A 12,865-nucleotide genomic window follows, 5' to 3' on the forward strand; every position below is an offset into this window, starting at 1 on the left:
TTTTCCAGTCACCAGTAATGAAGCTTTGATGTCAATAGCAGCTTGATTTCTCCTTGTTTATTCTGTGACTCAAGTATGTAATACCTTCAGCAAAAGGGTTTTCCATTAAGCTCTGGTGAGTAAACAAGTGCAATGGCAGGAGCCAATACCGTTTGAGGATCTGTGGGATTTCTCTGATCAACAACTCCAAAAGAGAGAGTCCATCCTGCCACTAGGCTTTTCATTGGGTAGTCTGTGGTGTGTACTAGGCCCATGGATCCCCTGTTATAGGGTAACTACATTTAAACACTTAATGTTGTGTATGTATATATTGAAAAAAGTTTCTATGACAGGTTTCCACATGACTCTTTCTAGGGCTTTAATATTAGCTATCTCTTTGTTAGTACGTCTCTCAACTTATCACCAGACAAGATTCTTCTTGCAGCAGATGATGAGTAACACAAATACCCACAGCTGGTCAATATGCAGAGTGTTCAGCCCTAAATGGGACACCTATATTACACCCTCTCCTGCCAAGATTCAAACATCATTACAGAAGTGGGAACATAAAGATTGAAAGAGCCAGAGCTGTTTAATGAATACAAGTAAACTGTGTTTTCTGAACACCACAAGGTAGTTTCACGTGTGAACCTTTAGCACTAATGACAGCATGCACAACACCTGTGCAAACCCAAGCAAGACAAAGGCCAAGTATGGATAAGGAAGATAAACAGGAAGTCCCAGCCCTACCTGAGCATCTATAGGTAAATATACTGTGGGAGAAGAAAAGTATGTTGTTCACCTTATTGGTGTGAGGCCTGGTAGGTTGACCAGACTCCAGTGGATAGACCCAAACTCAAGAGAATCTAAGAAACACAGAGTAGACTCAATAGTCCTTAAGAAAAAAAAAATAATAATAAAGGACGTGAAGTTGAGGAGAACCTAGTGAGGTGGGGATGCAGAGAGGGAAGGGGCCCAGTTTTTAACTGGGTCATTTGATTTCTTGATTGCTTTTTTTCTGAGTTCTTTGCATATTCTGGAGTTTAGTCTTCTGTGAGATGAAAAGATGCTAAACATTTTCTCCCATTCTGTAGGATCCCTCTTCTTTCAGCTGATTTCCTTTGCTATGCAGAAGCTTTTTGGTTTAATGATGGCCCACTTGTTAATTGCTGACCTTTATTTCAGAGCAACTGATGTCCAGTTTACAAAGTTCTTTCCTACACATCTATCTCATAGGGCATGCCTGTGTTTCTTTTTGAAAGTTTCAGTGTTTCAGGTTTCACATTGAGGTCTTTGGTCTATTTAGGGCTGATTTTGGTGTGGAGTGAAACATAAGGGTCTAATTTTATTCGGCTGTAGGTATACATTCAGTTTTTCCAGTGCCATTTAGTGACGGTGCTATTTTTCCTCCAGTGCATGTTTTTGATACCTTTGTCAAATATCCAGTGACTGACACTGTGTAACTCATGTTTTCATCTTCTATTTTGTTCCATTTGATCTACCTGTCTGTCTGGGGACCAATACTATGCTGCTTTTGTGACCATAGCTCTTTAATATAGTTTGAGATCTGGTATGGTAATCCTCCCAGCATTACTCATTGTGATCAGGAATGCTTTGGCGATCCTGTGTCCTTTGTGATACATATGAATTTAAGGATTTTTTTTTCTAATTCTGTGTGGAATTTCATGAGGATTTTGATAGCCATTGCATTGAATCTATAAATTATTTTCAGTAAAATATTCATTTTACTGAATTATTTCACAATATTAAATCTACCAAACCACAAGCACAAGAGATCTATCTCCTGTGTCTTCTTCCTCAATCTCTTTCTTCAAAGATGTAAATTTTTTATCATAGATGCCTTTAATATCTTTAGTTAGGTTTATTTCTAGATGTTTTTGAAACTATTGTAAATAGAAGAGTTTCCATGAATTCTTCTCTAACTGCTTGTCATTGTTATATAGAAAGGGTATGGGAATTTGTAAATATGGTTTGTATCCTGCACCTTTGCTGAAAATGTTGATGATTTCTAGACATTTTCTGGTGGATTTTTTGTCATTTATTATGTATAATACCACATCATCTGCAAATAGGGATAGTTTAATCTTTTTCAATAAATACTTCATTAATTTCCTTCTCTTTTCTTTTTGCTTTAGCAAGAGTTTCAGTCACCATGTTTAAAAGGAGTGGGGGATAGTGGACAGCTTTGTCTGGTTCCTGATTTTAATAAGAATGCTTCCAGATTTTCTTGTTTAGAATGATGTTGGCTATGGGTTTGTTGCATACAGCTTTAATTTTGTTGTGGTATATTCCTCCAGTCCAGTTCCTTCTAGGACTTTTATGATGAATGTGTATTAGATTTTGTCAAAGACCTTTTCTGAATCTATTGAGATGATCATGTGATTTTTCTCTTTAAGTTCAGTTATATAATTTGTTACATTTATTTGCTTATGTATATTGAACCATCCCAACATCTCAGGAATAAAGCCAACTTGATCATAGCAGATAATCTTTTTGATGTGTGTCTGTATGCTGTTTATGAGTACTTTGGTGAGAATATTTGCATCTATGTTCATTAGGGATATGGGCTTAATGTTTTGTTATTGTGGTTGTTGTATATATCATTTCTGGTTTTAGTATTAAATATTTGCTTCATAGAAGGAGTATTGGAGTTCTCTCTCTGTTTTTATTTTTTTAATTAAATAATATTGATTGTAGACCTTCTGTAAAAGTCTGGTAACACTCTGCTGTGAATCTACGTGGGCCTGGACTTGTATATTTCAATGGGGAACATTGTCTTACTGTTTGATTTCCTTATTTATTATCTGTCTATTTCAGCTGTTGATTTCTTTCTTTAACTTTGATTGAATTTAGAAATTTATTCATTTATTTTGCATTTACTAATTTAATAGAGTATACATTTTTAAAGTATCCCCTTATAATATTCTGGATATTTTTGATATCTGTTGTGATGTTTCCTGTTTCATCTCTGATTTCGTTGATTTAGTTTTGCTCCTTCTTTCTTTTAATTAGTTGGGCTAAATTTCTGTTTATTTTAATTATCTTTTCAAGGAACCAGTTCCTAGATTCATCAATTCTGAGAATCATTTTGTTTCTGTTTCATTGATTTCTGCTCTGATTCTTATTATTTTATCATGCCTATTGGGTTTGGGTTTGGTTTGTTCTTGTTTTATCAAATTCTTGAGTTTGGCACTTAGAGCTATAAATTTGCCTCTAAGGACTACTTTTAATGTGACCAAGAAGTTTTGTTTTCATGGGTTAACAATTTTATTTAGTTCTAGGAATACTTTTATTTCTTTCTTGATTTCTTCTTTGATCCATTCATCATTCAAGAGTGTGATGATTATTCTCCATGAGTTTGTGAAGTTTCTAGATCTTCTTTTGCTGTTGATTTTATTTTACTGAATTGTAATCCAATAGGCTACATGGAATTATTTCAATTTTTGGTATGTGTTGATATTTGTTTTGTATCCCAATATGCAATCTTTTGTAGAGAAACTTCCTTTGGATTAGTGGTTAGAATATATATTACTTGGTGCTTTGGTAGAATATTTTGTAGATGTCTGTAAGATCTATTTGATATATGATATCATTTAATTTGGGTGTTTCTATGTTTATATTTTCATCTAGATATTCTATTAGAGAAAGTGGGGTACCGAAGTCACCTACAACTAAGTTAATCTGTGTATTGAAATCTGGTAGTACTGTTTTTATATGAGACTATATGCACCAGAGTTGAGTGCATACATGTTTGGTACCATGTTCAGAATGTAGACACCTTCTTTATCTCTTCTTTTATGTCTTCTGATTCATTATAAATTGAAGTCTACCTTGTCAGATATTACAGTAACAAATCTTGCTTGTTTTTTATTGCCATTTGCTTAGAATATTTTTTATATCCTTTTACCCCTAAGTTGGTGCCTAATACATTCAACTAACTTTTGCTTTGGCTGGGAAGTTGAGGTCATTGATATTTTGAGTTATTTTTGAAAGGTATAGGTTGGTTACTGTCATTTTATTTTCTTTTTGTGTTATCATTTTTATTCTGTGTTTCTATACATTATACCTTCAATTGTTTTCTTTCTTCAACTTCCTGAGTATGGAGATTTCTTTCTTCAGTCCTTTATATTGTTTCATGTATTCTCTGTAAGACTGATTTTGTGGATATGAATTCTTTTGTCATATTTGTATCATAGAAATTTTTTTCTTTCCCCTTTAACTATGATGGAAAGTTTTGATGGGTAATCTGGTTTGGCATGTATGGTCATTTAGAACTTAGAATACATTGCTCTAGGCTCTTTTAACTCCTATCATTTGCACTCAATAGATAGCTATAATTCTGATGAGTTTTCATTAATGTAATTTGTTATATTTTTCTTGCAGCTTTCAGTACCCTTTCTTTGTTTCATATGTTTAGTGTTTATACTATAATATGTGGCAAAGAGGTTTTGTTTGGTCCTGTCTAAATGGTGTTCTATGTGATTCTTGTATCTGTACAGATATGTCTTCCCTTACTTAAGGGAAGTTTTCTTCCATAATTTGGTTGAAGATCTGTTCTATGCTTTTGACCTGGAATTCTTGTCCTTCATCTATGCCTGCACTATGTAGATTTGGTATTTCCATGTGTCCCACATTTCCTGCAAATTCCATTTCTGTTTTTATTTTCATTTTTTGCTCTTTTCCATTGTTTTGTTGCTACTTTTGTCTATGTTTAGTATTGCTATTGCTACTTTATATGTTGTTGCTGAGTTCTTGCTCAGATTATTTAAGGATAACACCTTTTCAGCTTGAAAATAAAGCACATACCTTAATTATATGGACTCTTTCTAGCATTCTGTGTTCTATTCTTTAAAGAAAGTTTAGCCTCTTCTTGATACAAGTTGATTTGGTTTTTCTACTGGAGTTTATTTAAAAGCAATAATATACTCAACTGAAATGTGAAATAGCACACTAACAATTAGCATCAGTTTGGTATTTCAAATAGCCAATGATGCAGTTTTAACAGTTCCCCAATGTATCTTAGAGACTAAGAAAACATTTGTGTCATTACAAAGCCATAACTTAAAGCTTATGAGCTTTCTACCCTACTAAGAAAAACATTTAAAACATTCCATAGAAGATAGAGTAGCACAAAAATAGGTGAATGTATTATTACAAGTGCATGATCACAGTTCAGCATAAAAAGACCACTCACCACCAAATATTTAATGATAAAATATATTTTCTTTAATGGATTTTCAACAGTAGATAGTTCTCATAAAATTCTCATGCCCTAAAAATATAAACTCTAGAAACTGTTATTTTGAGACCTCCAAGTATAACACTCTTTGTTATTCTATGGTGATTTTTATATTTAAAACAAAATCAGTTTTAAATACAATATTTCTATTTTGGATAATTATGTATAGTCTCACTGAAAGACAGAATCCAAATTTAACCAATATAGTCACATTCATCTGCTCTTATTACCGTAGTTCATTTATTTTTATGATTCAAACTATTATAGTAGTCACCTTATATATAATACGTTTATTTATGTTCAACCCAAATACTCTAAAAAAAGAATTATAAAATACATCTCTAACATATCCACAAACTTATTTTTAAGACTGGGAGATCAGTTTTGAGTGTTCGCACATATTATCAATGTATTTAAGTCATTCAGACAAAATTTCTATATATTCATCATGTAAATAACAAAACTCTATATTGCTAGTCTAGCTCTAGTTTTGCTTAGTTGCTTCTAAAATTCCCAGGCACAATATTCTATTCTGTTAATATGAAACATTTTGTATGAAATTCCCCTGCAGATATACAAATAAACCTATCTTGAAGAAAGAACAAGAGAATATATTAGAGAATTTTCTGAGAAAAATGGAAATAAAATCAATAAATCTCTAAACATAAAGGCAAAGGGTCAAAACCAATCATCTGTTTATTTGCCAACAGGAGCACTGTTGAGAATAAGGGTTATATAGGGCACTGTTATAGAGCTTGGCATGTTTTAAACACTCCAAATAGTTAACTACCAGTAACAGCTCCCTGTTTTAAAATTGTGCAGCTTCACCCACCAGATGTGGAAGTCAGTCAGGGGATCCTGCATGACATTGCAATGAGCTGCCTTCAACCTACTTTCTAAATATATCTCAAAATATGCATTACCCTTGTCAGCTACAATAGCAGTCTCTATGTGTTGCTCACATAGCTATATTCAGACACACTCCACATCTTATAATTTACTCTTTTTAAAAACTACAGCTGTTGGATGTTTATTATTATCTCTTAATCATAGTTATCCTAAAGGTGCAGAGTGGAAATATCTATTTTTTTAAATTCATCCTATAGTGCCATACCTATAGTCACCTATTTCTGAACTATTCTGTTTATAATAATCACTCTTTCTCCTACTGAAGCTTGGATTGAACTCTTAAATCTTCCTTTAAGGTATGGAGAATGCTTTCTCTATTTTAAGAAGCATAGCTCAGCTTACATGTAAAAAGATAAACCTCCCACTACTACTACATTTTCAGTACAATTATTTTTACTTTAGCACCTAAAACATTTGCTTTACAAAAAGATTTGTGTTTCACTTGTTTCCTCAATAGATTGAATTTATTTGTTAATATTTTAGTTATTATTTTTATTTTATGCGTATGAGTGTATTGCTGACATGAGTGTAAGTGCACCCATGTCATACAATGCCCATGGAGGTCAGAAGAGAATGTCCAGTCCCCTGGATGTGGAGTTACAGATGGTTGTGGGCCACCATGTGGTTGCTGCAAACCAAATATGGGTCCTCTGCAAGAGCAGCCAGTGCTCTTAAATGCTGAGACATCTCTCCAGCCTCATGGCTAAACTTCTGAAAGGAAATGATCATATACAATACAGTGTCTTCAACATAGATGGTATTCTCATGTAGTTATTTAGTAATATTTGTTTATTCACTTTAATAATCTTAAAAGTGAGCACTTTTAATTAAAACATATGTAATATTTTCTAATAAAATGCTAATACATTTTCAGTAAGTAAATATATTTCTTATATTATCTAAAGATAAATGAAATTTAAATTTTACAATGCATTTGTCAATTACATTTCCGTTCTTAATTTCAATTGTCATTGAGAATTGATATTGACCCAGAGCCTAAAACAATTCCACAGTCATAGAAAGGATGTAGACTGTGTTGGCTCAGTCTACTGAATGAAAATGAAACCATGGTTGTAGTTCATGCTTTCTCTGCCCACATGAACAAGGATGTGAAAGCTAATAGAATATTTATTTTCAACTATAAAAGCCTCCAAAATTCCAGCGTAAGTCAAAATAATGTATGAAAATTGTATTGTATGTTCTAGTTCCTTATGATTGCAGTGACACAAACATTGGACAAAACCAACTTTGGGAGGAAAGGGTTTATTTGGTTTACAGCACAGTTCATCATCAAGGAAAGCCAAGGTAGGAACTCAGGGAAGGAACCTGGAAATCAGACCATGGAGGAACATTGCTTGCTTGCTCCCCTGACCCCTGTTCAACCTGCTTTCTAACACAATACAAGCCCACCTGCCCAGGGGTGGCCCTGCCTACAGTGGGCTGGGTCCTCCTACATCACTCGAGAAAATGCCTCACGGACATGACCAAAGGCCAATGCAATGTAGAAAATTCCTCAACTGAAGTTCTCTCTAATCAGGTGTGTCAAGTTGACAACTAAAATTATCCAGCCCATTATTCTCCTTCATAATAGTCTTTAACCACTAATAAGAACAATGTCAAGATATATTCATAGAGGATATGAAAATGAGTTTTTTAATTTTATTAATTTTTAAAAATTGTATGTATCTGTGTGTGTCTGTGCATGTGTATGTCTGTGTATGTGTGTGTGTGTGTGTGTACATGAGTGCAAGTGTCCACAAAGGACAGAGATATCGGAATCCCCTTGTGCTGAAGCTTCAAGTCATTTTGAGCTTCCCAAAGTGGTGCTGGGTTTGAACTTTGGTCCTCTGGATTTTTTAATTACACAGTGTAATGTATAGTTCCTTTTTCACATAGCTATAAAGTACCCGTTTACCATATCCTTCCCCATTTCTCAATACCCTTCCCCTCCTCACCTCCCACCCCACTCAATAGTCCCCTTTCCCTGAAAAATTTAACTTCTACTTTCATGCCATAGCATGCACATGATTTTATGTATCTACAAACTCTAGGACCCACACATGAGAGAAAATCTGAGATATGTTTGAGACTTCCTTAATTCATATAATTTGATTATTCAAATTTCTGAAAACTGCATAATTTCATTCTTTAGGATTGTAAATGTCCATTGTGTATATATTCAGAATTTTCTTTAAGCATTTCTATATTGATGGACAATTTCATTGGTTCCATAACTTCCCAATTGTGAATAGTACTGAAATATAGACATGTAGGTATCTCTGTGATATGTTGACTTTTAGTCTTTGAATAAATACCAAGAATTGGTATAGCTGGGTCATATAGTAGACCTACATTTAGGTTTATTGCTGTTTCATTTAATGTTTTTATTTTATGTGTGAGTGCATTGTTTGCATGTGTGCTTGCACCTGTGTCATGCAGTGCCCATGGAAGTCAGAAGACGGTGTTGGATTCCTCTGGAACTGGAATTACAGATAGTTGATAGCCACCATGTGAGAGCTGGGAAACAAACTCCACTCTGCAAGTGCAGCCAGTGCTCTTATCTGCTGAGTTATCTCTCTAGTCCCTATTTTTAGTATTTTGAGGAATCTCCAAACTGTTTTTCATTGTGATTGGATTACTTTATAACACAAGTGCAAGAGCATTCCTTTTTGTTTGTGTCCTCACCGGCATTTGTATTATTTCTTTTTTAATATAAAATATTTTGTTTATTATTTTTAATTTATATTTATGAATGTATTGCCTGCAGATGTGTAAGTGCACTTGTGTAATGCAGTGCGCATAGAGATCAAAAGAGGGTGTTCGATCTCCTGGAACTGGAGTTATCGATTGTTGTAAGCTGCTGTGTGGTTGCTGGGAATCAAACCCTGGTCCTCTGCAACAATAGTACTCATAAACCTGAGCCGTCTCTCCAGCCCATGGTTTTCCTGATGGTTGGTTGCTATTCTGACTGGGGTGAGGTAGAATCTGAAAGTAGCCTTTGTTTGCATATCTCTTATGGCAAGTATTTTCTGACAAATGTTCACGTTTACCAGTGATTTGCACTTCTTTGGTCACCTCTGTGGATATTTCTTACGTCATCACGATTGTGTTGATTGATTTTTCAGTGTTTAGATGTTTGAATTCCTTGTATATATTTTTAAATTTACTTAATGACCACATAATTAGTAGAAGCACTTCCTTACAATAGCGTTGTCAATAACAGTTTCCATAGCAAAGATGCATACAGTGTTGGATTAATACAGTTATACATAATTGGATTCAGCGTAAACCTATAACATGAAAAATTGAATGAGGTTTTAACCCTTAAAAAAGATTTCCATTTAATTTTAGAATATACTGTTTCATGCAGAAAAACCCATTTTTAATGCAAATAACACTTAGAGGTTTGCACATGTGTCTCTAATCTCTGTGTATCTGATTATTACTAGTCATAATTGGTTACTTTTCTGAGATACTTGGCACCTGAGCAAGGATATAAATTTGTCGGGTATATTTCAATGGTAATGTTTTTCATATCTACTAATTAACATGAAGCAAATTTTTATGCTTCTTTCTCAAATATGATTCATTTTTATTTATTGATTTTTTGTGTGTATTTCATACAGAACATCCCAAACAATCTTATTCATCTGTATATCCACATCCCAAATGGCACCCTCCAATGGACTCTCCCCACCCCACTGAAATGGAGCCCATATACTCTGTCATGCCTGTTACTGTCCACTGTGTTGTCAGTGACCCCAGATGTTCCCCAGCAAGTCCATGTGCTGAGTCTAGTCAGCCTATTTAGAGTCCCTTGTTTTAGGAAAATCAGCTCTTCCTCATCTAGCAGCAATCGGTTGCCAACATTTCTTGAACTAAGATTGGGTCTGCTGTTCATTTTCCCAGTTCTATGCTGGATTATTGCTGGGAGTCTCTTGGGCCACTCTGGTCAACAACTCAGAGGAAAGTATCTCCTGCCTGGCATTGTTTCTTATTATGTAGCCTTTAGCTATACACATGGACTCTAAAAGAAATATACTGATCACTTTGATCTTTGGTTTTACTTTCCTTTTTGGTGTTTAAGACCATACAGTTGGCTGACTCAACTTGGAAGCCTAGAGGAGATGTTTCCTCTGTGTGGACCCTCTCTTTGTAGACTGCATACTGGTTCAAGTCTATCTGGTGGGGTCTCCATGGCCTCCCTGAACAAGAGGACAGGTGACACACCACAGTTACAGAACATTTTGAGAGATGCTCATAGTCCCCTGGAGCTTAGTCAGCCTTGGAGGGCAAGGAGCAAAAACTGTCCTTTAAGTCCCTCTGACCAGATTAGTATAGGCCTCAAAGTGTGGCTATTAAACATCCAAGAAGGTTAATTCCACCAGTCTGGTACTTTTAATTACCATGCACTATGAAGATAAAGCTTGGGCAAAAACCAGATGTTCTCAGATAAACCATGACTAGACATATTTTGTTCCTTGAAATAGTTGTATGCACAATTTCTCAGTAGATTGTTGGATTAATATGGTTCCCTCTGTTTTTTTAAAACTAGCTTGGTATTATTTATCTCTTTTACTGTTTAACCCTTCCTCCATGATTTCCCCATTCAAAGTGCCCCCATTTTCCCATTTCTCCCTTAATAACATCCTTCTCCTATGGTCCCACATCTCTTGAGCTCTTTCTTCCCCTTTATCCCCAAGGTGACTTTTATAAACCTCCCTCCCTCCCTCGTCCCATTTAAGTAACCCCATTTTTATCCATATCTCCCTTAGTAGCACCAGTTTCCTACTGTTCTCTCTAAGATTCTTTCTTTTCCTTTACCTCCGGGTTTCTTTTAATCCTCTTTCAACTGTATAGCTAGCAAAGGTTTCCTTCCAGTCTGTAGGGTTTACTCAGTTAATTGTTATTTGTTGTGCAGAAGCTCCTTTCAGTCTTATGAAATCACTTTTGTCAGTCACGAGCCCTAAGTTCTGAGCAACTAGAACCTGTTTAAAAAAGATTGTTCACACACACACACACACACACACACACATATGTAATCTTGAAACAGTTTTTTCTACTTTTCCCCTGTATCAGGTTTAGATTTTCTTGTCTTATGTTAAGATCTTTGATTCATTTAAAATTTATTTTCATATAGAGTATATAGGGATCTAGCTTTATTCTTCAACATGTGGATGTCAAATTTTGTCAGTGTAATTTGTTGAAGACACTGCTCCAATGAATATTTTTGGCATCTTTGTAAAAAAAAAAAGATGCCTGTAGCTGCACTGCATGGGTTTATTTATGAGTCATGTTTTATGTTCAGTTGACCCACATGTCTGTTTTATTGCGAGTACCAGTTACTTTTATAACTATGAGTGTAGTATAACACAAAATTAGGTAATACTTCTGATGTTGTTCTCTCTGCTCAGGATTTCATGTGCTATTCAAATTCCTTTATATTCATATGAATTTTAAGATTGCTTATTTCTAATTCTATGATAAAAAACCTTGGAATTTTGTCAGGGATTGCACTGAATCTGTACATCAGCTTTGATATTACAGTCATTTTCACAATGTTAATTCTTCCATTCTATGAGAGTGTGAGGTCCTCCTTTTAGTGTCCTCTTAAATTTTTTCTTCAGTATTTTAAAGTTTTCATGTAGAGGTCCTTCATCTCCTTAGGTTATTTTATTCTGACTTACTTTATTTTTGCTGAGGCAATTGTTAATAGGATTATTTTTCTGAATACTTGTTATATTTTGCAAAGATTCAGGCATGGCTCAACCTAGGCAGGTGAATAAATGTAATACCTTAAAAAATGGACTCAAGGACAGAAATCACATATTTGTATAAACAGATGCAGAAAAAGCTTTGGCAGAATTGAACATCCCTTCATGATAAACCTATCCCCATAGTAAAGGCTTCATATAACAAACCTACAGCCAACATTATACTAAATGGGGGAAAAACTCAAAGTATTTCCTCTAAAATCAGGAACAATCCAAGGTTGTCCACTTTCCCATTCTTGTTCAGTACAATACCTAGTCTTGCCTGGAGCACTAAGACCAAAGAAATAAAAGAGATACAAACACAAAAGAGATTAAAGAACCTTATTTGCTGGTAATATGATTCTACACATAAGTGACCCTAACCACTCCACCAGAAAATTCTTAATTCTAATGAACATATGTCACAAAGTTATAGGATATAAAAATTACATACAAATTCAGAAACCTTCCTATTTACCAATAACATATGTGTTGAGTGACTTTGAGTCGGTTTTTAATGCTATTCACCAATAATATATATGCTGAGTGACAACTTTTTGATGCAGAAAATAAATAATTGATGATTTGTTTTTGACACTGGGTACTTTTTCTTTCATGATCTTGTAGAAATAGCATGAGTCTTCACCTAGAACACCCCTGTTGCTCTACACCAAATATCAAAGGAGAAAAAAACTGTACTTCAGAAAATTCTTTGGACATTATTTGGCTCCTTTCTTCATATACATTAATTCATCTCAGGCTTTTGACAATGTGTTTTACTAACTGCTTAATGAAGAATATTTCATTTATTTTTAACACACACACCCTTTTCTCCTGATAGTAATGGTCACCTTTATTCGCTGGAAATTATTTTTCTTTTTCAACAAATTCAATGGTAAGATTTTTATGTGCCCATGATGTGGAGCAGGAAATTATACTATTATTGCTAGTGACTATGCTGCAA

Source organism: Nannospalax galili, unplaced genomic scaffold (genome assembly GCF_000622305.1).
Source record: "Nannospalax galili isolate Female #2095 unplaced genomic scaffold, S.galili_v1.0 scaffold433, whole genome shotgun sequence".
NCBI lineage: Eukaryota > Metazoa > Chordata > Mammalia > Rodentia > Spalacidae > Nannospalax > Nannospalax galili.